The following is a 20,499-nucleotide window of genomic DNA, read 5'->3' as shown; positions in this document are numbered from 1 at the left end:
TAATAGGATCAAATTTCCTTGTGTTTTCAATTAGCATCTGCCTTGTATTTATGAGACAAACAAGAATATTGTTGCTGAATGCAGCTTGTGTGTGCTTTGTGCTCCTTGGCCCTGTTCAAATGATGAAAGGAAATAAAGTTTGTATTTTATCCAACTACCTGTGCTAAAAAGTGATGGGAACAGTGTTTGTAATTTCTTCTACTTTTTCAGTGACACAAAGTTCAAGCTGCTTATCTAATTGGTGAAAATGCAATGTCTGTTTATCACACTCACTTTGACTATATATGTTGTAGCAAGAGATTGTTTCTCGCTTACGTCCATATCAGCCTGGGTACGCCCGATCTCGTCTGATCTCGGAAGCTAAGCAGGGTCGGGCCTGGTTAGTACTTGGATGGGAGACCGCCTGGGAATACCAGGTGCTGTAAGCATTTTGTCCACGAGGGTGTGCTCTTGCACTATTTCATCAGCAACACTGCCTTGTAGTAAGCATTTAATGATGAATTGACTAAATGCAGCTTCCTGCCTTTTTAATAGGATCAAATTTCCTTGTGTTTTCAATTAGCATCTGCCTTGTATTTATAAGACAAACAAGAATATTGTTGCTGAATGCAGCTTGTGTGTGCTTTGTGCTCCTTGGCCCTGTTCAAATGATGAAAGGAAATAAAGTTTGTATTTTATCCAACTACCTGTGCTAAAAAGTGATGGGAACAGTGTTTGTAATTTCTTCTACTTTTTCAGTGACACAAAGTTCAAGCTGCTTATCTAATTGTTGAAAATGCAATGTCTGTTTATCACACTCACTTTGACTATATATGTTGTAGCAAGAGATTGTTTCTCGCTTACGGCCATACCAGCCTGGGTACGCCCGATCTCGTCTGATCTCGGAAGCTAAGCAGGGTCGGGCCTGGTTAGTACTTGGATGGGAGACCGCCTGGAAATACCAGGTGCTGTAAGCATTTTGTCCACGAGGGTGTGCTCTTGCACTATTTCATCAGCAACACTGCCTTGTAGTAAGCATTTAATGATGAATTGACTAAATGTCTGTTTTATCAGACTCACTTTGACTATATATGTTGTAGCAAGAGATTGTTTCTCGCTTACGGCCATATCAGCCTGGGTACGCCCGATCTCGTCTGATCTCGGAAGCTAAGCAGGGTCGGGCCTGGTTAGTACTTGGATGGGAGACCGCCTGGGAATACCATGTGCTGTAAGCATTTTGTCCACGAGGGTGTGCTCTTGCACTATTTCATCAGCAACACTGCGTTGTAGTAAGCATTTAATGATGAATTGACTAAATGCAGCTTCCTGCCTTTTTAATAGGATCAAATTTCCTTGTGTTTTCAATTAGCATCTGCCTTGTATTTATGAGACAAACAAGAATATTGTTGCTGAATGCAGCTTGTGTGTGCTTTGTGCTCCTTGGCCCTGTTCAAATGATGAAAGGAAATAAAGTTTGTATTTTATCCAACTACCTGTGCTAAAAAGTGATGGGAACAGTGTTTGTAATTTCTTCTACTTTTTCAGTGACACAAAGTTCAAGCTGCTTATCTAATTGGTGAAAATGCAATGTCTGTTTATCACACTCACTTTGACTATATATGTTGTAGCAAGAGATTGTTTCTCGCTTACTTCCATATCAGCCTGGGTACGCCCGATCTCGTCTGATCTCGGAAGCTAAGCAGGGTCGGGCCTGGTTAGTACTTGGATGGGAGACCGCCTGGGAATACCAGGTGCTGTAAGCATTTTGTCCACGAGGGTGTGCTCTTGCACTATTTCATCAGCAACACTGCCTTGTAGTAAGCATTTAATGATGAATTGACTAAATGCAGCTTCCTGCCTTTTTAATAGGATCAAATTTCCTTGTGTTTTCAATTAGCATCTGCCTTGTATTTATAAGACAAACAAGAATATTGTTGCTGAATGCAGCTTGTGTGTGCTTTGTGCTCCTTGGCCCTGTTCAAATGATGAAAGGAAATAAAGTTTGTATTTTATCCAACTACCTGTGCTAAAAAGTGATGGGAACAGTTTTTTTAATTTCTTCAATTTTTCCAGTGACACAAAGTTCAAGCTGCTTATCTAATTGTTGAAAATGCAATGTCTGTTTATCACACTCACTTTGACTATATATGTTGTAGCAAGAGATTGTTTCTCGCTTACGGCCATACCAGCCTGGGTATGCCCGATCTCGTCTGATCTCGGAAGCTAAGCAGGGTCGGGCCTGGTTAGTACTTGGATGGGAGACCGCCTGGAAATACCAGGTGCTGTAAGCATTTTGTCCACGAGGGTGTGCTCTTGCACTATTTCATCAGCAACACTGCCTTGTAGTAAGCATTTAATGATGAATTGACTAAATGTCTGTTTTATCAGACTCACTTTGACTATATATGTTGTAGCAAGAGATTGTTTCTCGCTTACGGCCATATCAGCCTGGGTACGCCCGATCTCGTCTGATCTCGGAAGCTAAGCAGGGTCGGGCCTGGTTAGTACTTGGATGGGAGACCGCCTGGAAATACCAGGTGCTGTAAGCATTTTGTCCACGAGGGTGTGCTCTTGCACTATTTCATCAGCAACACTGCGTTGTAGTAAGCATTTAATGATGAATTGACTAAATGCAGCTTCCTGCCTTTTTAATAGGATCAAATTTCCTGGATGTTTTCAATTAGCATCTGCCTTGTATTTATGAGACAAACAAGAATATTGTTGCTGAATGCAGCTTGTGTGTGCTTTGTGCTCCTTGGCCCTGTTCAAATGATGAAAGGAAATAAAGTTTGTATTTTATCCAACTACCTGTGCTAAAAAGTGATGGGAACAGTGTTTGTAATTTCTTCTACTTTTTCAGTGACACAAAGTTCAAGCTGCTTATCTAATTGGTGAAAATGCAATGTCTGTTTATCACACTCACTTTGACTATATATGTTGTAGCAAGAGATTGTTTCTCGCTTACGGCCATATCAGCCTGGGTACGCCCGATCTCGTCTGATCTCGGAAGCTAAGCAGGGTCGGGCCTGGTTAGTACTTGGATGGGAGACCGACTGGGAATACCAGGTGCTGTAAGCATTTTGTCCACGAGGGTGTGCTCTTGCACTATTTCATCAGCAACACTGCCTTGTAGTAAGCATTTAATGATGAATTGACTAAATGCAGCTTCCTGCCTTTTTAATAGGATCAAATTTCCTTGTGTTTTCAATTAGCATCTGCCTTGTATTTATAAGACAAACAAGAATATTGTTGCTGAATGCAGCTTGTGTGTGCTTTGTGCTCCTTGGCCCTGTTCAAATGATGAAAGGAAATAAAGTTTGTATTTTATCCAACTACCTGTGCTAAAAAGTGATGGGAACAGTGTTTGTAATTTCTTCTACTTTTTCAGTGACACAAAGTTCAAGCTGCTTATCTAATTGTTGAAAATGCAATGTCTGTTTATCACACTCACTTTGACTATATATGTTGTAGCAAGAGATTGTTTCTCGCTTACGGCCATACCAGCCTGGGTACGCCCGATCTCGTCTGATCTCGGAAGCTAAGCAGGGTCGGGCCTGGTTAGTACTTGGATGGGAGACCGCCTGGAAATACCAGGTGCTGTAAGCATTTTGTCCACGAGGGTGTGCTCTTGCACTATTTCATCAGCAACACTGCCTTGTAGTAAGCATTTAATGATGAATTGACTAAATGTCTGTTTTATCAGACTCACTTTGACTATATATGTTGTAGCAAGAGATTGTTTCTCGCTTACGGCCATATCAGCCTGGGTACGCCCGATCTCGTCTGATCTCGGAAGCTAAGCAGGGTCGGGCCTGGTTAGTACTTGGATGGGAGACCGCCTGGGAATACCATGTGCTGTAAGCATTTTGTCCACGAGGGTGTGCTCTTGCACTATTTCATCAGCAACACTGCCTTGTAGTAAGCATTTAATGATGAATTGACTAAATGCAGCTTCCTGCCTTTTTAATAGGATCAAATTTCCTTGTGTTTTCAATTAGCATCTGCCTTGTATTTATGAGACAAACAAGAATATTGTTGCTGAATGCAGCTTGTGTGTGCTTTGTGCTCCTTGGCCCTGTTCAAATGATGAAAGGAAATAAAGTTTGTATTTTATCCAACTACCTGTGCTAAAAAGTGATGGGAACAGTGTTTGTAATTTCTTCTACTTTTTCAGTGACACAAAGTTCAAGCTGCTTATCTAATTGGTGAAAATGCAATGTCTGTTTATCACACTCACTTTGACTATATATGTTGTAGCAAGAGATTGTTTCTCGCTTACGGCCATATCAGCCTGGGTACGCCCGATCTCGTCTGATCTCGGAAGCTAAGCAGGGTCGGGCCTGGTTAGTACTTGGATGGGAGACCGCCTGGGAATACCAGGTGCTGTAAGCATTTTGTCCACGAGGGTGTGCTCTTGCACTATTTCATCAGCAACACTGCCTTGTAGTAAGCATTTAATGATGAATTGACTAAATGCAGCTTCCTGCCTTTTTAATAGGATCAAATTTCCTTGTGTTTTCAATTAGCATCTGCCTTGTATTTATAAGACAAACAAGAATATTGTTGCTGAATGCAGCTTGTGTGTGCTTTGTGCTCCTTGGCCCTGTTCAAATGATGAAAGGAAATAAAGTTTGTATTTTATCCAACTACCTGTGCTAAAAAGTGATGGGAACAGTTTTTTTAATTTCTTCAATTTTTCCAGTGACACAAAGTTCAAGCTGCTTATCTAATTGTTGAAAATGCAATGTCTGTTTATCACACTCACTTTGACTATATATGTTGTAGCAAGAGATTGTTTCTCGCTTACGGCCATACCAGCCTGGGTACGCCCGATCTCGTCTGATCTCGGAAGCTAAGCAGGGTCGGGCCTGGTTAGTACTTGGATGGGAGACCGCCTGGAAATACCAGGTGCTGTAAGCATTTTGTCCACGAGGGTGTGCTCTTGCACTATTTCATCAGCAACACTGCCTTGTAGTAAGCATTTAATGATGAATTGACTAAATGTCTGTTTTATCAGACTCACTTTGACTATATATGTTGTAGCAAGAGATTGTTTCTCGCTTACGGCCATATCAGCCTGGGTACGCCCGATCTCGTCTGATCTCGGAAGCTAAGCAGGGTCGGGCCTGGTTAGTACTTGGATGGGAGACCGCCTGGGAATACCAGGTGCTGTAAGCATTTTGTCCACGAGGGTGTGCTCTTGCACTATTTCATCAGCAACACTGCCTTGTAGTAAGCATTTAATGATGAATTGACTAAATGCAGCTTCCTGCCTTTTTAATAGGATCAAATTTCCTTGTGTTTTCAATTAGCATCTGCCTTGTATTTATGAGACAAACAAGAATATTGTTGCTGAATGCAGCTTGTGTGTGCTTTGTGCTCCTTGGCCCTGTTCAAATGATGAAAGGAAATAAAGTTTGTATTTTATCCAACTACCTGTGCTAAAAAGTGATGGGAACAGTGTTTGTAATTTCTTCTACTTTTTCAGTGACACAAAGTTCAAGCTGCTTATCTAATTGGTGAAAATGCAATGTCTGTTTATCACACTCACTTTGACTATATATGTTGTAGCAAGAGATTGTTTCTCGCTTACGGCCATACCAGCCTGGGTACGCCCGATCTCGTCTGATCTCGGAAGCTAAGCAGGGTCGGGCCTGGTTAGTACTTGGATGGGAGACCGCCTGGGAATACCAGGTGCTGTAAGCATTTTGTCCACGAGGGTGTGCTCTTGCACTATTTCATCAGCAACACTGCCTTGTAGTAAGCATTTAATGATGAATTGACTAAATGCAGCTTCCTGCCTTTTTAATAGGATCAAATTTCCTTGTGTTTTCAATTAGCATCTGCCTTGTATTTATAAGACAAACAAGAATATTGTTGCTGAATGCAGCTTGTGTGTGCTTTGTGCTCCTTGGCCCTGTTCAAATGATGAAAGGAAATAAAGTTTGTATTTTATCCAACTACCTGTGCTAAAAAGTGATGGGAACAGTTTTTGTAATTTCTTCTACTTTTTCAGTGACACAAAGTTCAAGCTGCTTATCTAATTGTTGAAAATGCAATGTCTGTTTATCACACTCACTTTGACTATATATGTTGTAGCAAGAGATTGTTTCTCGCTTACGGCCATACCAGCCTGGGTACGCCCGATCTCGTCTGATCTCGGAAGCTAAGCAGGGTCGGGCCTGGTTAGTACTTGGATGGGAGACCGCCTGGAAATACCAGGTGCTGTAAGCATTTTGTCCACGAGGGTGTGCTCTTGCACTATTTCATCAGCAACACTGCCTTGTAGTAAGCATTTAATGATGAATTGACTAAATGTCTGTTTTATCAGACTCACTTTGACTATATATGTTGTAGCAAGAGATTGTTTCTCGCTTACGGCCATATCAGCCTGGGTACGCCCGATCTCGTCTGATCTCGGAAGCTAAGCAGGGTCGGGCCTGGTTAGTACTTGGATGGGAGACCGCCTGGGAATACCATGTGCTGTAAGCATTTTGTCCACGAGGGTGTGCTCTTGCACTATTTCATCAGCAACACTGCGTTGTAGTAAGCATTTAATGATGAATTGACTAAATGCAGCTTCCTGCCTTTTTAATAGGATCAAATTTCCTTGATGTTTTCAATTAGCATCTGCCTTGTATTTATGAGACAAACAAGAATATTGTTGCTGAATGCAGCTTGTGTGTGCTTTGTGCTCCTTGGCCCTGTTCAAATGATGAAAGGAAATAAAGTTTGTATTTTATCCAACTACCTGTGCTAAAAAGTGATGGGAACAGTGTTTGTAATTTCTTCTACTTTTTCAGTGACACAAAGTTCAAGCTGCTTATCTAATTGGTGAAAATGCAATGTCTGTTTATCACACTCACTTTGACTATATATGTTGTAGCAAGAGATTGTTTCTCGCTTACGGCCATATCAGCCTGGGTACGCCCGATCTCGTCTGATCTCGGAAGCTAAGCAGGGTCGGGCCTGGTTAGTACTTGGATGGGAGACCGCCTGGGAATACCAGGTGCTGTAAGCATTTTGTCCACGAGGGTGTGCTCTTGCACTATTTCATCAGCAACACTGCCTTGTAGTAAGCATTTAATGATGAATTGACTAAATGCAGCTTCCTGCCTTTTTAATAGGATCAAATTTCCTTGTGTTTTCAATTAGCATCTGCCTTGTATTTATAAGACAAACAAGAATATTGTTGCTGAATGCAGCTTGTGTGTGCTTTGTGCTCCTTGGCCCTGTTCAAATGATGAAAGGAAATAAAGTTTGTATTTTATCCAACTACCTGTGCTAAAAAGTGATGGGAACAGTGTTTGTAATTTCTTCTACTTTTTCAGTGACACAAAGTTCAAGCTGCTTATCTAATTGTTGAAAATGCAATGTCTGTTTATCACACTCACTTTGACTATATATGTTGTAGCAAGAGATTGTTTCTCGCTTACGGCCATACCAGCCTGGGTACGCCCGATCTCGTCTGATCTCGGAAGCTAAGCAGGGTCGGGCCTGGTTAGTACTTGGATGGGAGACCGCCTGGGAATACCAGGTGCTGTAAGCATTTTGTCCACGAGGGTGTGCTCTTGCACTATTTCATCAGCAACACTGCCTTGTAGTAAGCATTTAATGATGAATTGACTAAATGTCTGTTTTATCAGACTCACTTTGACTATATATGTTGTAGCAAGAGATTGTTTCTCGCTTACGGCCATATCAGCCTGGGTACGCCCGATCTCGTCTGATCTCGGAAGCTAAGCAGGGTCGGGCCTGGTTAGTACTTGGATGGGAGACCGCCTGGGAATACCATGTGCTGTAAGCATTTTGTCCACGAGGGTGTGCTCTTGCACTATTTCATCAGCAACACTGCCTTGTAGTAAGCATTTAATGATGAATTGACTAAATGCAGCTTCCTGCCTTTTTAATAGGATCAAATTTCCTTGTGTTTTCAATTAGCATCTGCCTTGTATTTATGAGACAAACAAGAATATTGTTGCTGAATGCAGCTTGTGTGTGCTTTGTGCTCCTTGGCCCTGTTCAAATGATGAAAGGAAATAAAGTTTGTATTTTATCCAACTACCTGTGCTAAAAAGTGATGGGAACAGTGTTTGTAATTTCTTCTACTTTTTCAGTGACACAAAGTTCAAGCTGCTTATCTAATTGTTGAAAATGCAATGTCTGTTTATCACACTCACTTTGACTATATATGTTGTAGCAAGAGATTGTTTCTCGCTTACGGCCATACCAGCCTGGGTACGCCCGATCTCGTCTGATCTCGGAAGCTAAGCAGGGTCGGGCCTGGTTAGTACTTGGATGGGAGACCGCCTGGAAATACCAGGTGCTGTAAGCATTTTGTCCACGAGGGTGTGCTCTTGCACTATTTCATCAGCAACACTGCCTTGTAGTAAGCATTTAATGATGAATTGACTAAATGTCTGTTTTATCAGACTCACTTTGACTATATATGTTGTAGCAAGAGATTGTTTCTCGCTTACGGCCATATCAGCCTGGGTACGCCCGATCTCGTCTGATCTCGGAAGCTAAGCAGGGTCGGGCCTGGTTAGTACTTGGATGGGAGACCGCCTGGGAATACCATGTGCTGTAAGCATTTTGTCCACGAGGGTGTGCTCTTGCACTATTTCATCAGCAACACTGCCTTGTAGTAAGCATTTAATGATGAATTGACTAAATGCAGCTTCCTGCCTTTTTAATAGGATCAAATTTCCTTGTGTTTTCAATTAGCATCTGCCTTGTATTTATGAGACAAACAAGAATATTGTTGCTGAATGCAGCTTGTGTGTGCTTTGTGCTCCTTGGCCCTGTTCAAATGATGAAAGGAAATAAAGTTTGTATTTTATCCAACTACCTGTGCTAAAAAGTGATGGGAACAGTGTTTGTAATTTCTTCTACTTTTTCAGTGACACAAAGTTCAAGCTGCTTATCTAATTGGTGAAAATGCAATGTCTGTTTATCACACTCACTTTGACTATATATGTTGTAGCAAGAGATTGTTTCTCGCTTACGGCCATATCAGCCTGGGTACGCCCGATCTCGTCTGATCTCGGAAGCTAAGCAGGGTCGGGCCTGGTTAGTACTTGGATGGGAGACCGCCTGGGAATACCAGGTGCTGTAAGCATTTTGTCCACGAGGGTGTGCTCTTGCACTATTTCATCAGCAACACTGCCTTGTAGTAAGCATTTAATGATGAATTGACTAAATGCAGCTTCCTGCCTTTTTAATAGGATCAAATTTCCTTGTGTTTTCAATTAGCATCTGCCTTGTATTTATAAGACAAACAAGAATATTGTTGCTGAATGCAGCTTGTGTGTGCTTTGTGCTCCTTGGCCCTGTTCAAATGATGAAAGGAAATAAAGTTTGTATTTTATCCAACTACCTGTGCTAAAAAGTGATGGGAACAGTGTTTGTAATTTCTTCTACTTTTTCAGTGACACAAAGTTCAAGCTGCTTATCTAATTGTTGAAAATGCAATGTCTGTTTATCACACTCACTTTGACTATATATGTTGTAGCAAGAGATTGTTTCTCGCTTACGGCCATACCAGCCTGGGTACGCCCGATCTCGTCTGATCTCGGAAGCTAAGCAGGGTCGGGCCTGGTTAGTACTTGGATGGGAGACCGCCTGGGAATACCAGGTGCTGTAAGCATTTTGTCCACGAGGGTGTGCTCTTGCACTATTTCATCAGCAACACTGCCTTGTATTAAGCATTTAATGATGAATTGACTAAATGTCTGTTTTATCAGACTCACTTTGACTATATATGTTGTAGCAAGAGATTGTTTCTCGCTTACGGCCATACCAGCCTGGGTACGCCCGATCTCGTCTGATCTCGGAAGCTAAGCAGGGTCGGGCCTGGTTAGTACTTGGATGGGAGACCGCCTGGGAATACCATGTGCTGTAAGCATTTTGTCCACGAGGGTGTGCCCTTGCACTATTTCATCAGCAACACTGCCTTGTAGTAAGCATTTAATGATGAATTGACTAAATGCAGCTTCCTGCCTTTTTAATAGGATCAAATTTCCTTGTGTTTTCAATTAGCATCTGCCTTGTATTTATGAGACAAACAAGAATATTGTTGCTGAATGCAGCTTGTGTGTGCTTTGTGCTCCTTGGCCCTGTTCAAATGATGAAAGGAAATAAAGTTTGTATTTTATCCAACTACCTGTGCTAAAAAGTGATGGGAACAGTGTTTGTAATTTCTTCTACTTTTTCAGTGACACAAAGTTCAAGCTGCTTATCTAATTGTTGAAAATGCAATGTCTGTTTATCACACTCACTTTGACTATATATGTTGTAGCAAGAGATTGTTTCTCGCTTACGGCCATACCAGCCTGGGTACGCCCGATCTCGTCTGATCTCGGAAGCTAAGCAGGGTCGGGCCTGGTTAGTACTTGGATGGGAGACCGCCTGGGAATACCAGGTGCTGTAAGCATTTTGTCCACGAGGGTGTGCTCTTGCACTATTTCATCAGCAACACTGCCTTGTATTAAGCATTTAATGATGAATTGACTAAATGTCTGTTTTATCAGACTCACTTTGACTATATATGTTGTAGCAAGAGATTGTTTCTCGCTTACGGCCATACCAGCCTGGGTACGCCCGATCTCGTCTGATCTCGGAAGCTAAGCAGGGTCGGGCCTGGTTAGTACTTGGATGGGAGACCGCCTGGGAATACCAGGTGCTGTAAGCATTTTGTCCACGAGGGTGTGCTCTTGCACTATTTCATCAGCAACACTGCCTTGTAGTAAGCATTTAATGATGAATTGACTAAATGCAGCTTCCTGCCTTTTTAATAGGATCAAATTTCCTTGTGTTTTCAATTAGCATCTGCCTTGTATTTATGAGACAAACAAGAATATTGTTGCTGAATGCAGCTTGTGTGTGCTTTGTGCTCCTTGGCCCTGTTCAAATGATGAAAGGAAATAAAGTTTGTATTTTATCCAACTACCTGTGCTAAAAAGTGATGGGAACAGTGTTTGTAATTTCTTCTACTTTTTCAGTGACACAAAGTTCAAGCTGCTTATCTAATTGGTGAAAATGCAATGTCTGTTTATCACACTCACTTTGACTATATATGTTGTAGCAAGAGATTGTTTCTCGCTTACGGCCATACCAGCCTGGGTACGCCCGATCTCGTCTGATCTCGGAAGCTAAGCAGGGTCGGGCCTGGTTAGTACTTGGATGGGAGACCGCCTGGGAATACCAGGTGCTGTAAGCATTTTGTCCACGAGGGTGTGCTCTTGCACTATTTCATCAGCAACACTGCCTTGTATTAAGCATTTAATGATGAATTGACTAAATGTCTGTTTTATCAGACTCACTTTGACTATATATGTTGTAGCAAGAGATTGTTTCTCGCTTACGGCCATATCAGCCTGGGTACGCCCGATCTCGTCTGATCTCGGAAGCTAAGCAGGGTCGGGCCTGGTTAGTACTTGGATGGGAGACCGCCTGGGAATACCAGGTGCTGTAAGCATTTTGTCCACGAGGGTGTGCTCTTGCACTATTTCATCAGCAACACTGCCTTGTAGTAAGCATTTAATGATGAATTGACTAAATGCAGCTTCCTGCCTTTTTAATAGGATCAAATTTCCTTGTGTTTTCAATTAGCATCTGCCTTGTATTTATGAGACAAACAAGAATATTGTTGCTGAATGCAGCTTGTGTGTGCTTTGTGCTCCTTTGCCCTGTTCAAATGATGAAAGGAAATAAAGTTTGTATTTTATCCAACTACCTGTGCTAAAAAGTGATGGGAACAGTGTTTGTAATTTCTTCTACTTTTTCAGTGACACAAAGTTCAAGCTGCTTATCTAATTGTTGAAAATGCAATGTCTGTTTATCACACTCACTTTGACTATATATGTTGTAGCAAGAGATTGTTTCTCGCTTACGGCCATACCAGCCTGGGTACGCCCGATCTCGTCTGATCTCGGAAGCTAAGCAGGGTCGGGCCTGGTTAGTACTTGGATGGGAGACCGCCTGGAAATACCAGGTGCTGTAAGCATTTTGTCCACGAGGGTGTGCTCTTGCACTATTTCATCAGCAACACTGCCTTGTAGTAAGCATTTAATGATGAATTGACTAAATGTCTGTTTTATCAGACTCACTTTGACTATATATGTTGTAGCAAGAGATTGTTTCTCGCTCACGGCCATATCAGCCTGGGTACGCCCGATCTCGTCTGATCTCGGAAGCTAAGCAGGGTCGGGCCTGGTTAGTACTTGGATGGGAGACCGCCTGGGAATACCAGGTGCTGTAAGCATTTTGTCCACGAGGGTGTGCTCCTGCACTATTTCATCAGCAACACTGCCTTGTAGTAAGCATTTAATGATGAATTGACTAAATGCAGCTTCCTGCCTTTTTAATAGGATCAAATTTCCTTGTGTTTTCAATTAGCATCTGCCTTGTATTTATAAGACAAACAAGAATATTGTTGCTGAATGCAGCTTGTGTGTGCTTTGTGCTCCTTGGCCCTGTTCAAATGATGAAAGGAAATAAAGTTTGTATTTTATCCAACTACCTGTGCTAAAAAGTGATGGGAACAGTGTTTGTAATTTCTTCTACTTTTTCAGTGACACAAAGTTCAAGCTGCTTATCTAATTGGTGAAAATGCAATGTCTGTTTATCACACTCACTTTGACTATATATGTTGTAGCAAGAGATTGTTTCTCGCTTACGGCCATACCAGCCTGGGGGCGCTAATCCTTGATTGGAGAAGTGACGACAGGTGCGAGTAATTGAGCTGTGAGTGTTTGCTTGAGAGTGTTTGCTCGAGAGCTATTTTCGTTTTCTTTTTTTGGTTTTTGCAATATAATTTATTGTTTTTTTTATTTGGATAGTTTTTAGTTTTGTTTAGTTTTCCCCCCCTGCAGTTTTGCTGCCTGGGGGAGGTTTTTTCGCTTTCATTTTTGATTTACAATGACGGACAACATGGCAACGACAAACGGAACGGACAAAGACAACGAAAATGCGCAACGGAAGGAAAACGAAAATAAAGAAGGAATGAAATATGGCAAAGAATACACGGTGGCAATTGAGTTGGTGGGAGAAGAAAAGATGACGACGATGGAATTACTGCGAGCAATTAAGGAGATGTGTGGAGAGGTGGTGGGATGCCGAATGAAAGGCGAGAAGAAGTATGAAATTACGATGAAAAACGGAAAAGGTAAAGAACGGCTAATGGACGGTTTAAGGATAAAGGACACCAGGATTATGGCGAGAGATGTGAATGTAAATGAATTGGTGGTGTCTTTTATGAATCTCCCGGTATACATCGAAGACAAAGTTATACTGGACAAGCTGAGTAGCTGGGGAGTAACGGCCGTCTCGGAGATAAGGAGGAGAGTTTGGCCTGGAACGGAGGTGGTTGACGGAACAAGGTTCTGTAAAGTTAAATTTACGGAAAAAGTAAAATCATTGCCATATTCCACAAAAATTGAGACGCTGGAAGGAGCTGAATACTTCAGGGTGATCCATGACAAGCAGGTCAGAGTTTGTCGATTGTGCATACAACCTGGGCACATAGTTAAAGATTGCCCTGAATTCAAGTGTTTCAAGTGCGGCAATCAAGGCCATTATGCGAGAGAGTGTGTCGGAGAGAAGGAAAGGAATGTTTGTGGAAGATGCAGAAAGAGATTGGCGGAGTGCAACTGTGGAGAAGTTATGACTGAAGAGGGGAGTCAAGTACTATTCGAGGAAGCAGTTGTATCATCGCAAGAAGGAGAAGAAGATGGAGGAGAGGACGTGGTGGAAGGTGGAGAGACGGAGGAAGGAAGAAGGGAGAAGAAAGAAGACCAGAAGATTAACGAAATTGGGAGCAGTATGGATTCGGAAATAAGAAGATGGAGTTTTCAGGAGGAGAGGGGAAGTGGATTGGGGGGAAGCACGGGGGACTCACGGGTTTTGGGGGAAAGCACAGCACAAACAAGTACCTCGGGGGTGAAGAAATGGAGAGGGTCTTAAGTTTAATGACAATAACAGAGACGGGTATGAACACGGGGAGCACAACGACTACTACACGTGAGACGGAGATGAACAGCTTCCAGAAACGGCGGAGAACACGGGGAGCACAACGACACATTCCAGAATCGGCGGATGAACACGGGGAGCACAACGAGCATTCCAGAATCGGCGATGAACACGGGGAGCACAACGGATGAGGGTGTAAAGAAGAAAAGTTGGCTGGATGAAATGGACTTGGAGGAGATATCGGACTCGGATGATGGGGAAAAATTTGAAAGAATGAGAGGAGGATACAGGAAGAGGAAAGCAGCGGAGGGGGGGAGAGAAAGGGTGGAAGAGGAAAGAAACTGGATAAAAGGTAGAGGATAATGAAATTATATTTTATAATTTTATTATTTATTAGTATGGTAACAATAATGTCGATAAATGCGAATGGGTTGAGAACAATAGGAAAATTTAATAGAATAGTACACATAAAGAATTCTGATATTTTATGTATTCAAGAGACGCACTGGGATAATATGTGTGTTTTAGAAATTCAGAAAATATGGAGGGATTTTATTTATGTAAACAATGGTAGGGGGGAATTCATGTGGGGTTGCAATTTTAATAAGGAAGGATGTAGTAGAAAATGTGAAGAAGATATATAATGATAATAATGGGAGGATTTTAATTTTAGACTTTGAATATATGAGTAGGGTTTTTAGGATTATAAATATTTATGCGCCGAATAATGAAACAGAGAGAAGGAATTTATTTTTAGAATTAGCGAAATGGTGCAAGGGAAACTGTATTTTAGTTGGGGATTTTAATGTAAAAATGGATAGACTAGATATGACAAGGGGAGCTATTTTTAGAAGTGACGTATCTAGGGGGGTTTTAAGGAAGATGATGGTTGAAAACAATTTAATTGATATATGGAGGGAGGAGAATCCGAATAAGAGAGAATTTTCTAGAAGGCAGGTGGTTTTAGGGGAATTGAAACAGACACGGATAGATTTGGTTTTAGTAAATGAAGGGTTAAGGAATTTTATGAAGGATATTAAATATATTTTTACAACTTTTAGTGATCATGCTGGGTTAACATTTTCGGTGGGGTTAGATAAGGAAAGGAAAGGGGGGGAATATGGTGTATGAATGCAGGGTATCTAGGTGATGAGGAATACGGGAAACAACTTAAATCTTTGATAGAACATGAAATGGAGGATAAGCAAAAAGGGAATGATAAGTGCAAGTGGTGGGAAAATGTTAAAGAAAAAATAAAAGTTTTTAGTATTAGATATGCAAGGAAGCAGAGGAGTAGGATGACAAGAGCAGAAAATTATTTAAGAACAAAATTGAATGAAGAAATGAAGAAATGTGATAGTGATCCTGATTATACTATTGAAAAGTTTTTAGATTTAAAAGCAAAATTGAGCAAATGTGAAATAGAGAAGTGTAAGGGTGCAATTATTAGAAGTAGGGCAAAATATGTTTTAGAAGGGGAGAAATGTACGTCGTTTTTTCTTGGTTTAGAGAAAACTAAACAGACGAAATCATATATTAGTGAGATTGAAAATGTAAAGGGTGAAGTGGTAAATGATTATGTTGAGATATTAGAAACTGTACAGAATTTTTATAAGGATTTATTTAAGAAAGGGGAGGTGGATGAGGGGTGTGTAAAAGAGATTTTAAGTAGTGTTGATGTGCAAATTGGTGTTGAGGATAAGCAAATGTGTGATAGGAAGATAACAATGGATGAAGTGAAAGATGCAATTAAGGGTTTACAAATAAATAAAAGTCCTGGAGTAGATGGACTAATTGCAGAGTTTTATAAAATGTATGAAAGTATTTTAGCACCTATTTTATTAGAAGTATATCAATATATGGAAGACAATAATACTGTTTCAGATTCCATGGTGACAGGGCTGATATCGATTTTATATAAAAATAAGGGGAGCAAACTGAAACTAGAAAATTATAGGCCAATTAGTTTATTAAACTCAGATTATAAGATTTTAGCTAAGATACTGGCAAATAGGATGAAGATGGTTTTAAATGATATTATAGCACCTACACAAAATTATAGTGTGCCTGGAAGAGATATAGCAGATACCATAACTACACTTAGAGATGTGATAAATAAAATGAATAGCGATAAGATAGGGGGAATTGTTTTAAGTATAGATTTTAATAAAGCTTTTGACAGGGTGGAACATGATTTTATGTTTAGGGTACTGGAAAAGTATGGGTTTGGAAATGGTATTATAAGATGGATAAAATTATTATATAGAAAGGCTAAAAGTAGGGTTAAATGTAATGGGGTTTTAACAGATTCTTTTATTCTTGAGAGATCAGTGAGACAGGGGTGCCCTTTATCAGCTTTATTGTTTGTTTTATCGGTAGAACCCTTAGCGGCATACCTTAAAAAGATCATTTTATAAATTGTGTAGAGACTCCGCAAGGAGGTTTTAGTTTAATTCATCAATATGCAGACGATACCACAATTACAGTCAGAGATGAGGGAAGTGTTAAAAGGGTGATGGAGTGTTTTAAAGTATATGAGAAAGCCTCAGGAGCTAAAGTGAATATGGAGAAGTCAGTAATAATGTATGTTGGGAAGAATAATGAGGGGACTTTTCCTTTTAAGGTGGTAAATGATTATTTTAAGGTGTTAGGTGTGTTTTTAGGGGTGAAGGAACAAGAAGCTAGGGATCTGACATGGAGTGGGGTTATAAACAAAGTTAGGAAGGTAGTAAATATGTGGAGGGGGAGGGCTTTGAAATTAAAAGGGAAAGTAATTGTTGTAAATTCCTTGCTGATGTCAATTTTTATTCATGTCATGAACGTTTTAGATGTACCAGAATGGGTTTTATCTGAAATGAATACGATTTTAGTTGATTTTTTATGGGATGGGAAAGGAGCGAAAATTTCTTTTAAAACATTGATTGCAGGATATGAGGAGGGGGGTTTGAAGTTGGTGGATTTAAATGTAAGGAAAAAAGCAATTAGAGTTAAAATGGTACGGAAATATTTATATGGTGAACTAGATTATGGATGGAAAAGATTTTTTAAGGAGTATTTGCAGGAGGTTGGGAGGATGGGGGACAATGGTTTATTGATGTGCATGAAAAAGAAATGTTAAGTAATATACCATTGTTTTATAGAGAAGTGTTTGAAGCTTGGGGGGAGTTTTTACCAAATATTTATTATGAGTGTACCATTTTAGACAATATTTTAAATCAGCCAATTTTCTTAAATCCCAAGATACAATATAATAATAAGATGTTGTTTTGTAAATATTTTATGAGGGCTGGGATGAGACAGATTGGGGATATTTTATACGAGGTCATTCCAGGGTTCCTTACTGTACAAGCGATTTATGATAATGTTTGTGAAGTGGAAGATGAAATAAGCAAAACTACAATAGATAATATGTATAAGAGAATTTTAGGGTGTATTCCTGAAGAATGGGTGCTTTTAATAAATACAGAGGTGGTTGAGAGAGCTAAGGGTTTACCGGTTTTATATTATGAAAGTAATGGGGAGAAACATGTTTTATCAGGTTTGAAAGTTAAAAAGATTTATGAAAAATGTATTTTAAGAGAGATAAAAGCTCCTGCTTCAGAAAAAGTGTGGTCTAGGGTATTTGTAAATATAGATGTAAAATCAATATGGAAGAATGTCAATGTCAAATATAATTCTATAGAATGTGAAGATAATGATTTTAAATTGAAACATAATAGGATTTTTACGAACGTGGTTTTACATCAAATAAATAGAGACATTAAAAGAGAATGTGATATTTGTGGTACGGAGGTGGAAAATTTTATGCACTTTTTTATTGAATGTAGTAGATTACAAGGGTTTCATGAGTTTATAAAGGGGCTTTTAGAACAACATTGGGGAGAAGATATTGTAAATGGGGTTGAGTGGAGGAGGTTGTTTCTATTTGGTATAAATGGAAAAAGCAAAGTTTTTAATATTAATTTGATGAATTTTGTTCTTAGCCATGCTAGATACGCTGTAAGACAAAGAAGGAATTTAGGACATTATGAAGGGAAAATTGTGAGTGTGGAGGTTTTATTTAAAAGTATTTTAGAGAAAGATATTGAACTAATATATAAATATGGAGGATGTAATTTTGAAAAACTGTTTGTGTGGGGGAGCACTTTTATCGAAATTGATCAAAATGGAAAACTTGCTTTTAATTATTAATTGGTTTTAAATTAGTTTTATTTTCTTTTCTTTTTGATTTTGTAAAAGGATGAATTGTTCATCCTTTTTATTATTATTGTTTGAATATTGTAAATATTATGTGTTTTTTCATAATAAAAGATAAAAAAAAAAAGTACGCCCGATCTCGTCTGATCTCGGAAGCTAAGCAGGGTCGGGCCTGGTTAGTACTTGGATGGGAGACCGCCTGGGAATACCAGGTGCTGTAAGCATTTTGTCCACGAGGGTGTGCTCTTGCACTATTTCATCAGCAACACTGCCTTGTATTAAGCATTTAATGATGAATTGACTAAATGTCTGTTTTATCAGACTCACTTTGACTATATATGTTGTAGCAAGAGATTGTTTCTCGCTTACGGCCATACCAGCCTGGGTACGCCCGATCTCGTCTGATCTCGGAAGCTAAGCAGGGTCGGGCCTGGTTAGTACTTGGATGGGAGACCGCCTGGGAATACCAGGTGCTGTAAGCATTTTGTCCACGAGGGTGTGCCCCTGCACTATTTCATCAGCAACACTGCCTTGTAGTAAGCATTTAATGATGAATTGACTAAATGCAGCTTCCTGCCTTTTTAATAGGATCAAATTTCCTTGTGTTTTCAATTAGCATCTGCCTTGTATTTATAAGACAAACAAGAATATTGTTGCTGAATGCAGCTTGTGTGTGCTTTGTGCTCCTTTGCCCTGTTCAAATGATGAAAGGAAATAAAGTTTGTATTTTATCCAACTACCTGTGCTAAAAAGTGATGGGAACAGTGTTTGTAATTTCTTCTACTTTTTCAGTGACACAAAGTTCAAGCTGCTTATCTAATTGGTGAAAATGCAATGTCTGTTTATCACACTCACTTTGACTATATATGTTGTAGCAAGAGATTGTTTCTCGCTTACGGCCATACCAGCCTGGGTACGCCCGATCTCGTCTGATCTCGGAAGCTAAGCAGGGTCGGGCCTGGTTAGTACTTGGATGGGAGACCGCCTGGGAATACCAGGTGCTGTAAGCATTTTGTCCACGAGGGTGTGCTCTTGCACTATTTCATCAGCAACACTGCCTTGTATTAAGCATTTAATGATGAATTGACTAAATGTCTGTTTTATCAGACTCACTTTGACTATATATGTTGTAGCAAGAGATTGTTTCTCGCTTACGGCCATACCAGCCTGGGTACGCCCGATCTCGTCTGATCTCGGAAGCTAAGCAGGGTCGGGCCTGGTTAGTACTTGGATGGGAGACCGCCTGGGAATACCAGGTGCTGTAAGCATTTTGTCCACGAGGGTGTGCTCTTGCACTATTTCATCAGCAACACTGCCTTGTATTAAGCATTTAATGATGAATTGACTAAATGTCTGTTTTATCAGACTCACTTTGACTATATATGTTGTAGCAAGAGATTGTTTCTCGCTTACGGCCATACCAGCCTGGGTACGCCCGATCTCGTCTGATCTCGGAAGCTAAGCAGGGTCGGGCCTGGTTAGTACTTGGATGGGAGACCGCCTGGGAATACCAGGTGCTGTAAGCATTTTGTCCACGAGGGTGTGCTCTTGCACTATTTCATCAGCAACACTGCCTTGTATTAAGCATTTAATGATGAATTGACTAAATGTCTGTTTTATCAGACTCACTTTGACTATATATGTTGTAGCAAGAGATTGTTTCTCGCTACGGCCATACCAGCCTGGGTACGCCCGATCTCGTCTGATCTCGGAAGCTAAGCAGGGTCGGGCCTGGTTAGTACTTGGATGGGAGACCGCCTGGGAATACCAGGTGCTGTAAGCATTTTGTCCACGAGGGTGTGCCCCTGCACTATTTCATCAGCAACACTGCCTTGTAGTAAGCATTTAATGATGAATTGACTAAATGCAGCTTCCTGCCTTTTTAATAGGATCAAATTTCCTTGTGTTTTCAATTAGCATCTGCCTTGTATTTATAAGACAAACAAGAATATTGTTGCTGAATGCAGCTTGTGTGTGCTTTGTGCTCCTTTGCCCTGTTCAAATGATGAAAGGAAATAAAGTTTGTATTTTATCCAACTACCTGTGCTAAAAAGTGATGGGAACAGTGTTTGTAATTTCTTCTACTTTTTCAGTGACACAAAGTTCAAGCTGCTTATCTAATTGGTGAAAATGCAATGTCTGTTTATCACACTCACTTTGACTATATATGTTGTAGCAAGAGATTGTTTCTCGCTTACGGCCATACCAGCCTGGGTACGCCCGATCTCGTCTGATCTCGGAAGCTAAGCAGGGTCGGGCCTGGTTAGTACTTGGATGGGAGACCGCCTGGGAATACCAGGTGCTGTAAGCATTTTGTCCACGAGGGTGTGCTCTTGCACTATTTCATCAGCA

General features: G+C 40.5%; 35 non-coding genes across 35 annotated transcripts; all 35 read left to right on the top strand.

The window, feature by feature from the left end:
• Positions 1-309: 309 nt before the first annotated feature.
• On the top strand, positions 310-428 carry LOC123734362 (5S ribosomal RNA). Its single transcript, XR_006764661.1, has one exon. It is a non-coding gene; the product is annotated as a 5S ribosomal RNA (ribosomal RNA).
• A 409-nt stretch (positions 429-837) lies between these two features.
• Positions 838-956, top strand: LOC123734258 (5S ribosomal RNA). Its single transcript, XR_006764557.1, has one exon. It is a non-coding gene; the product is annotated as a 5S ribosomal RNA (ribosomal RNA).
• Positions 957-1,095: 139 nt separating this feature from the next.
• LOC123734378 (5S ribosomal RNA) lies at positions 1,096-1,214 on the top strand. The gene has a single exon (XR_006764677.1). It is a non-coding gene; the product is annotated as a 5S ribosomal RNA (ribosomal RNA).
• Positions 1,215-1,623: 409 nt separating this feature from the next.
• On the top strand, positions 1,624-1,742 carry LOC123734436 (5S ribosomal RNA). The gene has a single exon (XR_006764735.1). It is a non-coding gene; the product is annotated as a 5S ribosomal RNA (ribosomal RNA).
• A 409-nt stretch (positions 1,743-2,151) lies between these two features.
• Positions 2,152-2,270, top strand: LOC123734337 (5S ribosomal RNA). The gene has a single exon (XR_006764636.1). It is a non-coding gene; the product is annotated as a 5S ribosomal RNA (ribosomal RNA).
• Positions 2,271-2,409: 139 nt separating this feature from the next.
• On the top strand, positions 2,410-2,528 carry LOC123734355 (5S ribosomal RNA). The gene has a single exon (XR_006764654.1). It is a non-coding gene; the product is annotated as a 5S ribosomal RNA (ribosomal RNA).
• Positions 2,529-2,938: 410 nt separating this feature from the next.
• On the top strand, positions 2,939-3,057 carry LOC123734304 (5S ribosomal RNA). Its single transcript, XR_006764603.1, has one exon. It is a non-coding gene; the product is annotated as a 5S ribosomal RNA (ribosomal RNA).
• A 409-nt stretch (positions 3,058-3,466) lies between these two features.
• On the top strand, positions 3,467-3,585 carry LOC123734256 (5S ribosomal RNA). Its single transcript, XR_006764555.1, has one exon. It is a non-coding gene; the product is annotated as a 5S ribosomal RNA (ribosomal RNA).
• Positions 3,586-3,724: 139 nt separating this feature from the next.
• Positions 3,725-3,843, top strand: LOC123734377 (5S ribosomal RNA). The gene has a single exon (XR_006764676.1). It is a non-coding gene; the product is annotated as a 5S ribosomal RNA (ribosomal RNA).
• Positions 3,844-4,252: 409 nt separating this feature from the next.
• On the top strand, positions 4,253-4,371 carry LOC123734157 (5S ribosomal RNA). The gene has a single exon (XR_006764457.1). It is a non-coding gene; the product is annotated as a 5S ribosomal RNA (ribosomal RNA).
• Positions 4,372-4,780: 409 nt separating this feature from the next.
• Positions 4,781-4,899, top strand: LOC123734255 (5S ribosomal RNA). The gene has a single exon (XR_006764554.1). It is a non-coding gene; the product is annotated as a 5S ribosomal RNA (ribosomal RNA).
• Positions 4,900-5,038: 139 nt separating this feature from the next.
• On the top strand, positions 5,039-5,157 carry LOC123734155 (5S ribosomal RNA). Its single transcript, XR_006764455.1, has one exon. It is a non-coding gene; the product is annotated as a 5S ribosomal RNA (ribosomal RNA).
• A 409-nt stretch (positions 5,158-5,566) lies between these two features.
• Positions 5,567-5,685, top strand: LOC123734776 (5S ribosomal RNA). Its single transcript, XR_006764961.1, has one exon. It is a non-coding gene; the product is annotated as a 5S ribosomal RNA (ribosomal RNA).
• Positions 5,686-6,094: 409 nt separating this feature from the next.
• On the top strand, positions 6,095-6,213 carry LOC123734254 (5S ribosomal RNA). Its single transcript, XR_006764553.1, has one exon. It is a non-coding gene; the product is annotated as a 5S ribosomal RNA (ribosomal RNA).
• A 139-nt stretch (positions 6,214-6,352) lies between these two features.
• LOC123734376 (5S ribosomal RNA) lies at positions 6,353-6,471 on the top strand. Its single transcript, XR_006764675.1, has one exon. It is a non-coding gene; the product is annotated as a 5S ribosomal RNA (ribosomal RNA).
• A 410-nt stretch (positions 6,472-6,881) lies between these two features.
• LOC123734154 (5S ribosomal RNA) lies at positions 6,882-7,000 on the top strand. The gene has a single exon (XR_006764454.1). It is a non-coding gene; the product is annotated as a 5S ribosomal RNA (ribosomal RNA).
• A 409-nt stretch (positions 7,001-7,409) lies between these two features.
• On the top strand, positions 7,410-7,528 carry LOC123734775 (5S ribosomal RNA). The gene has a single exon (XR_006764960.1). It is a non-coding gene; the product is annotated as a 5S ribosomal RNA (ribosomal RNA).
• A 139-nt stretch (positions 7,529-7,667) lies between these two features.
• On the top strand, positions 7,668-7,786 carry LOC123734375 (5S ribosomal RNA). The gene has a single exon (XR_006764674.1). It is a non-coding gene; the product is annotated as a 5S ribosomal RNA (ribosomal RNA).
• A 409-nt stretch (positions 7,787-8,195) lies between these two features.
• Positions 8,196-8,314, top strand: LOC123734253 (5S ribosomal RNA). Its single transcript, XR_006764552.1, has one exon. It is a non-coding gene; the product is annotated as a 5S ribosomal RNA (ribosomal RNA).
• Positions 8,315-8,453: 139 nt separating this feature from the next.
• LOC123734374 (5S ribosomal RNA) lies at positions 8,454-8,572 on the top strand. The gene has a single exon (XR_006764673.1). It is a non-coding gene; the product is annotated as a 5S ribosomal RNA (ribosomal RNA).
• A 409-nt stretch (positions 8,573-8,981) lies between these two features.
• LOC123734153 (5S ribosomal RNA) lies at positions 8,982-9,100 on the top strand. Its single transcript, XR_006764453.1, has one exon. It is a non-coding gene; the product is annotated as a 5S ribosomal RNA (ribosomal RNA).
• A 409-nt stretch (positions 9,101-9,509) lies between these two features.
• On the top strand, positions 9,510-9,628 carry LOC123734774 (5S ribosomal RNA). Its single transcript, XR_006764959.1, has one exon. It is a non-coding gene; the product is annotated as a 5S ribosomal RNA (ribosomal RNA).
• Positions 9,629-9,767: 139 nt separating this feature from the next.
• On the top strand, positions 9,768-9,886 carry LOC123734300 (5S ribosomal RNA). Its single transcript, XR_006764599.1, has one exon. It is a non-coding gene; the product is annotated as a 5S ribosomal RNA (ribosomal RNA).
• A 409-nt stretch (positions 9,887-10,295) lies between these two features.
• Positions 10,296-10,414, top strand: LOC123734773 (5S ribosomal RNA). The gene has a single exon (XR_006764958.1). It is a non-coding gene; the product is annotated as a 5S ribosomal RNA (ribosomal RNA).
• Positions 10,415-10,553: 139 nt separating this feature from the next.
• Positions 10,554-10,672, top strand: LOC123734772 (5S ribosomal RNA). Its single transcript, XR_006764957.1, has one exon. It is a non-coding gene; the product is annotated as a 5S ribosomal RNA (ribosomal RNA).
• Positions 10,673-11,081: 409 nt separating this feature from the next.
• LOC123734771 (5S ribosomal RNA) lies at positions 11,082-11,200 on the top strand. The gene has a single exon (XR_006764956.1). It is a non-coding gene; the product is annotated as a 5S ribosomal RNA (ribosomal RNA).
• Positions 11,201-11,339: 139 nt separating this feature from the next.
• Positions 11,340-11,458, top strand: LOC123734152 (5S ribosomal RNA). The gene has a single exon (XR_006764452.1). It is a non-coding gene; the product is annotated as a 5S ribosomal RNA (ribosomal RNA).
• Positions 11,459-11,867: 409 nt separating this feature from the next.
• LOC123734252 (5S ribosomal RNA) lies at positions 11,868-11,986 on the top strand. Its single transcript, XR_006764551.1, has one exon. It is a non-coding gene; the product is annotated as a 5S ribosomal RNA (ribosomal RNA).
• Positions 11,987-12,125: 139 nt separating this feature from the next.
• On the top strand, positions 12,126-12,244 carry LOC123734351 (5S ribosomal RNA). Its single transcript, XR_006764650.1, has one exon. It is a non-coding gene; the product is annotated as a 5S ribosomal RNA (ribosomal RNA).
• Positions 12,245-18,510: 6,266 nt separating this feature from the next.
• On the top strand, positions 18,511-18,629 carry LOC123734770 (5S ribosomal RNA). The gene has a single exon (XR_006764955.1). It is a non-coding gene; the product is annotated as a 5S ribosomal RNA (ribosomal RNA).
• Positions 18,630-19,038: 409 nt separating this feature from the next.
• Positions 19,039-19,157, top strand: LOC123734769 (5S ribosomal RNA). Its single transcript, XR_006764954.1, has one exon. It is a non-coding gene; the product is annotated as a 5S ribosomal RNA (ribosomal RNA).
• A 139-nt stretch (positions 19,158-19,296) lies between these two features.
• LOC123734768 (5S ribosomal RNA) lies at positions 19,297-19,415 on the top strand. The gene has a single exon (XR_006764953.1). It is a non-coding gene; the product is annotated as a 5S ribosomal RNA (ribosomal RNA).
• A 139-nt stretch (positions 19,416-19,554) lies between these two features.
• On the top strand, positions 19,555-19,673 carry LOC123734767 (5S ribosomal RNA). The gene has a single exon (XR_006764952.1). It is a non-coding gene; the product is annotated as a 5S ribosomal RNA (ribosomal RNA).
• Positions 19,674-19,812: 139 nt separating this feature from the next.
• LOC123734418 (5S ribosomal RNA) lies at positions 19,813-19,930 on the top strand. Its single transcript, XR_006764717.1, has one exon. It is a non-coding gene; the product is annotated as a 5S ribosomal RNA (ribosomal RNA).
• Positions 19,931-20,339: 409 nt separating this feature from the next.
• LOC123734765 (5S ribosomal RNA) lies at positions 20,340-20,458 on the top strand. Its single transcript, XR_006764950.1, has one exon. It is a non-coding gene; the product is annotated as a 5S ribosomal RNA (ribosomal RNA).
• The last annotated feature ends 41 nt before the right edge of the window (positions 20,459-20,499 follow it).

Source organism: Salmo salar, unplaced genomic scaffold (genome assembly GCF_905237065.1).
Source record: "Salmo salar unplaced genomic scaffold, Ssal_v3.1, whole genome shotgun sequence".
In the NCBI taxonomy this organism is placed as follows: domain Eukaryota; kingdom Metazoa; phylum Chordata; class Actinopteri; order Salmoniformes; family Salmonidae; genus Salmo; species Salmo salar.
This window is presented reverse-complemented; position numbering and strand designations above follow the sequence as displayed.